The sequence below is a fragment of the Triticum aestivum genome, chromosome 4B (assembly GCF_018294505.1).
Source record: "Triticum aestivum cultivar Chinese Spring chromosome 4B, IWGSC CS RefSeq v2.1, whole genome shotgun sequence".
In the NCBI taxonomy this organism is placed as follows: Eukaryota; Viridiplantae; Streptophyta; class Magnoliopsida; order Poales; family Poaceae; genus Triticum; species Triticum aestivum.
The window spans coordinates 477802669-477808983 of record NC_057804.1 but is presented as its reverse complement, the minus strand read 5'-3'; positions in this window follow the sequence as shown (position 1 = coordinate 477808983).

Here is a 6315-nt window from a genome sequence, read left to right as displayed (position 1 = left end):
AATTCAAACTCCATATGTGATTATTCAAATGCCATTTAATTGATTTGTGCTAAACAGCAGCCATAAGTTGTTCTAACATGCATGAAAATGGTACAGATGGATTCCTTGAATTTTTCTGATAATTTTTCATATATAAATTATTTAATTTGGAGTTACGGTTAATTTTCTATGATTTATTGAAGTTTTAGCTATTTCTGGAATTTCCTGATTATTATAAAATAAACTAAATTCCAGAAAAGGAATATGGCGTCAGCATGACCTCACCCTGACGTCATCAGGTCAACAGGGCGGTCCAGGTCAAACCTGACGTGTGGGGTCCACACGTCAGTGACACGGGTTAAACAGGGGGGTTTAGTTTAGTTTAATTAAAGATTAGGGCACTAGGGCCCACATGTCAGTGTCAGCAGGGGGTAATTAGTTTAACTAATCCGATTAGTGCTAATCCTAATTTAGTTAGTGGCCAGAGGCCCACACGTCAGTGACACAGGGTCAAACTGGGCCCAGCAAGTCAACTGTCAACGGGGTCAACCCCACCGGCGACTTGACGCCGGCGAGGCCAACCGTGGCGGCGAGCCTCGGGTTTGCATCTCCGGCGACCAAACGGCCGGTGGAGGGCATCTACGTGACGCTGGTGGACTCGCGCGTCGAGTGGTGCAGGCGTTGGGTGCGGGGGTGGCCGGAGTTGTCGCCGGCGTCGACCTTGGCGGTCGCCGGAGCTCGGGTGAGCTCGGGGTCGACGCTACGGTGGCCGGGGAGACTCGTGCGGGGCACCTATGTGCTCTACGTGGCGCGGGAAGGGAGTTGAGCACGACGGCCGGACCGCTAGGTGGCCGGAGACTCGTCGGCGGCGGTCACAGGCGGCGGCGCGTACGGGCGAGCAAGGGGTGGCGGCTACGGCGCACGAGAGCGAGAACGGAGAGGGGGAAAAGATTCGGTGGCTCACGGCGGTTGCAGCAGACGTCGAAGCGGGCTCGGGGAAGGCCGGACGGTGACGAGTCGACGATGGGGATCCACGGCGGCCGGCGATGAAGAAGAGGCCGGTGACGGTGTTTTGAGGCGTCCGGCGTCGAGTGAGTCGACGGGGAGGACGAGGGCGTTGAGGCGGAGGCCATGGACACGTCGGCGAGGCGAGGGAGGGCCTGTGGCCGCGGTGGTTCTAGTCGGCGGCGATGGCTGCGTTCGGGTTCGGGCGAGAGAGAGGGAGCATAGGAGAGAGGGGATGCAGCGGGGGAGGAAGAGGAGCGAGGGGACACGAGGCCTCGTCGTGGCGTCGCTAGGGAGGCCGGGGGGAAGCAGGAGGTGGCCGGGAAGCAGGAGGTGGCCGGGGCGCGTGGCCGCGCGCGCCGGGCGCGTGCCCGTCCTCCTGGCAGGGAGGAAGACGACAGGGGAGGGAGGCGGCGGTGGGCTTGGCCAGCGGGAGGAGCTGGGCCGGCTGGGCTGGACAGGTAAGCGCCAGGTAGGCTTCTGCTCTGTCTTTTACTTATTCTTTTCTATTTTTTTCTGCAGCTTTGTGGCTTTATTAAAAATACTAAATCAATCCCAAAAATCATGCAACTGCTCATGACCACTGTTAGAAATATATCCTACAGTAAACATTTCAGTTTGGGATTATTTGAGCATTTAAAATATTTTATAGTATTTAAATGCCCAAATGCAAATAAGTAATGATTTAAATTCAAAGTCCCAAAAATAAATCCTTTTAAAATGTTCATCATTTTTGGTTTGGATCAAAACCCTTGCCAAAAATATTAAACATCTAAGGAGAGCATTTTGGAGCAATGAATGAGATTTTAGGGTTTTTGCCCATCTTTTATTTAGGGTTTTGAGGCTTCCAATTTCCCTCAGTTCAAATTTCAGAATTTAAACATGATGCACACATGAAGCTAGCCTAGAGCATTACCAGAAGCTAGGGATGTGACAACTCACCCCCACTGAACAAGAATCTCGTCTCAAGATTCAAGCGTAGGGTAGGATGAAGGGGAAACGCAAACTAGTACAATCTTCACGATCCAGGTTGCACTTCAAATGAACGTTGATTTGAACACCATCTTTGTCTTGTCGTCTTGCTCTGAGAACTCCAGCTAATCATGACAAGAAGAGGAAAGGAAAACTCTAGAAGGGTCGATCTTCTCGAAGATCGAACAACTCACGGAATGAGACATAGGACCATTTCTTGGGTTGAGACACGAGATACACATCGAGAGGGGTGGAAGAAACGGATGACGAAGGTTCACTAGGTGGACAACAATTCCACACTTAAGAAGGTGGTGATCGGTTGTCAACATAGCGAGGAGTTGAATTGCCATGATACCACGACGAAACATCCTGGAGGAGGGTGATTCGTAGATTATTATCTTGAGTGGCAAAAAGAATTACTTTTGATTCAGAGATCATTGAAACTCTTCATACCAGCCTAAGGCAATTCACAACGATCGTTTGGAGAGGGTCGGTAGAATGGCATACTCGGACTTGGACGATGTGGATTACCTTGTTGAAGACAACGTAATGGATGAACTTGCTTACCACCGGAGATGGAAGAGACCCATGGTAGAATGGCACATTGGCGGTGCAAGCTAGGAACAAAATGCAAATGCTGGGAATGATTCTGGTAACTGGGGAAGAACCCAACAATAGAGGGTGAATTCACTGTTTGAAAAGGTCATAGCATTGCCGAGGAAACTGAGAGCAAACCCAGTTAGTGCCGATGATAACACCTAGCGCTTGTGCGTGCTCTCAAGAACTTGAGCATTTCCATATTCATCAAGGTTTTACCAACATCCGTGTCAAGGATCCTGGCAACACAACATACCACCATGATGAACAATGATGGACGATGCAGATGCATAGGAAGATAACATCAACTCAGATTTCATCCTAGCGAGGCCAAGGAAACAAAATCTGGATGATCGACCGAGAGACATTTAGCACTCCGCTTCTAATGTTCTCCTTGATGTGCTAGTGTAATCCAATCATTGAAAAGGTTTGGTAACTAGACAACAAGTAAAAGGTCGGACTTCGGGAGCAATAGAATCCATAAGGAACAGTTACGGAGGTAATTCCTACGAAATCCTTATGGGGAGGTGGCCAACTTCCTCCAACAAGATAATACAATAATAGGTCTTCCGGCTGGGTGTGTTGGCCACGACATCCACTTTACCGGTTATCGAGGGACCAATATTATAGTTCTTGGGAAATATTCCAACCATCATATCTGCCTGAGGCTCAGATCTGGTTGGTGTCAGGATATTCCAGACTCATCGAGTCTAGGAAGAAAAATGAAAGTTTGCAACACAAATCGACGAGATGACGTTGCGAGATTCTCAGGAAATGAACTACGATAGCAAGCTCCAAAACATGAGCTGGTTCTGCTACAAACATGTGAACACGTTGTTCCATACAAGCATGCCCACATGGTAGTCTTACAATAAAACACTACCGAGTTCTGGTTGGGAGCCATCATCGAGGATATCGAAGTCTTTACGCAAGTCCATGGATTAGATCCCAAGCATAGACTTCTTTTCCTTGAACGAGTCAATCAGTGGCTTGGTGTGCTAGGATATACATATAGAATGGAGGTTGCAAATCTCCAGACCACAGGATACTTCGCACGTATGCATGACTGACTTGGGATGATTCCAGAGGAAGCAAAACTAACTTTCTCAAATTCACGGCGGCAACTTTCACCAAATGCACGTGTATAAGAGGAAGTCACTCCTTTCATCAAACAATTACTTCATGAGCTAGCATGAAGAAAATGCCTTCAAAAGTTTCCAACACTAGCTTAATGTTCAACAAAATCATGGAGGAGATAAGGATGTTGTCAATGGGCTCAACAACAATTCTTCCGGGTTTCCCTTTAAAAGGAATTCCATAGTTAAGTGAACAAGTGATAGCATTGGTCAGGCCAAAGATGTAATGGTGTATGCTCGAGGGATCAACCACGAATAAGACAACATTACGAGCATCATTGGTACTGATTTGATTTGACGATAGCCCACACTCAAATCAAAGGATTGATAAGACAATAGGTCCAGCAACTGATCACAGGGACCAATCGATGAAGATATCATCTTTCTTCAACACACACTACACAAGATTATCCCTTTGGAACGAACTAAGTCAGGCAAGCTTTTATCCTCCAACTCTCCAAGTTGTTGTCTAGCTTAACCAACTAGTTCAGGGATATCTAACACCGATTCTTGGAGAGAAGGTGGTTCACAAGAAACCAACTTGATCACGAGCTCAACATAACGGTCAGGTGACGACCTGGTGATACTTCCGGGAAGATATTCAGAAAATCATGAACCACCTGTATGTTACTAAGCTCGAGAACAATCTCGCTTTTGAGGGCAAGACGATATGATCAAATGAGTGAGGACTTGACAAGATCCTAACTCATCAATCGAGGGGTGCACCGAAATAAATACTAGGTAGCACGATCAGTCTTAGAAGGATGATTCAAAAATCAACACGCTAAGAATGAGGTTATCGTCCATTTAACTACCAAGCAACGAGGTTGCTGGGAGTATTGATTTCACACATCACAATTCATTTGTCGGTATTCCGGTTGCATCAACACGAGGGCCGAGGAATGACTAATGATGGTGAGAAGTATCACTACGTCAAAATTCATGAGAGTTGGTGCAGTTCTCATGACAATTCTGACATAAAGGGGGTAATACTCCAAGGTAGAACAAAACCAAAAGCTGGATTGGCATTTGATCTGCGGAATACAACTACTTTGACCCAATCCTAGATATGGATGAGGTACTGGAGTTTGTTTCTCCTAGTCATTTTGCGATAGAATGGCTTGACGGACCACAAGAATAATAGACATCGATAAACGAATGCCCGCATACTCTTGACTATCAATTGATAGACGAGGGTCAGAATGCAACTAAAGAGAACAACTCAAAGGAACATACGATTTTCTGAGTTGTGGATGCATGGTTTGGCATGTCGAACGAATTCAACATATTTCTTCCGGGCAATCCATGCGGAAAGGTAGAACTGGTAGAGCCACAATATATAATGGAGAACTCATCAACAATAATCCTGTTGTGATATTTCAGTTCAACGAGGAACTTCTGCCATAAGTAGTTCATGGTATTTGGAAGAAGAAGATACCACGGACTTCAAGGACTATCGCAAAGGTTACTAATATCCTAAAGGCATTAGCAATTACTATCAACATGAAGTAGGTAGAGTGAATCTCGGGTTCAGAACCCAGGAGTAGAATACCTACTACTAAGTAGCATCACGGAATGCTTTCGAAGACAATGGCCAGAACCATCACACTGGGACACCAATCATGGCTAAATTACTAGGTGATCCCCTAAGACACCTAGGGTCATAATACCAGCTCCAACATATATGTCAAGGCAATAAAGTACCTCAACTCACCGATTAGTGTGGTTAATCTGGCCCAAAGGAACATCAAAACGGGAGGAAGGAATTTGCAAATTGCATCAGATTGTATAGAAACCTGGGATGACTCGGATAGCATAACGGCTGTAAATGCTCAGAAAAGATTTGAGACATTCACAAAATGGTGGCATAACCACTCAGAAGCACAATATCAAGGTTTCGAGATCAACAGTTAACATACAGAAGATAGTAGAAACTGAACTCAAGCTTAAATCCAACAATCTTATAAGTCCACTGATTAGTAACACGTGATCCTGATAGAAAGAAGAGAAAGCCTAGTTCTTAATCCCCGTAGGAAAGATAAGATGACTCAGATCAGAAGGGCATAAGGTATAAGGAGTAAAAAGAGCCTTACGTTCCATCCCACAATCAATTCCCTTATATAACTAAAGCATTTCTAGACTCAACTTCGACCAGTTTGGCTTGGTAATCCTACAGGCAGTCAAGCTCTGATACCAACACTGTCAGGACCCCGACTCAATGCCACATCGATCTAGCATGTAACACCCCATATCACTTTGCGGCCTCACGCACGGTATTCCCACGGGTGTCGCCTTACCTTTGCCCGGGACCGTTTGCGTCTTTTGGCACACGTATATGATAGTGTCGCTAGCATCCATATGGTAAGGAGCCCGGGCTGACATGGCTAGTCGTAAACCCAAAGTGGCACAAACTTACAGGGACAGGCATCCATGACCCAACATTGAACGTGTCGGTCATCAGCGAGTGAATCCAGGCTGTAGCACTGGGCTAGCAGGACTCCGGTGAACCGGGCTGTAGCGGGCTAACAGGACTCCGGTATTCATCGCGTGACATTTCCCCGAAGGGACAGACACAGGAACGAAGAAGGACACATGCCGGCCAGCCTAAGTGTTCCGGAGCAGTAGC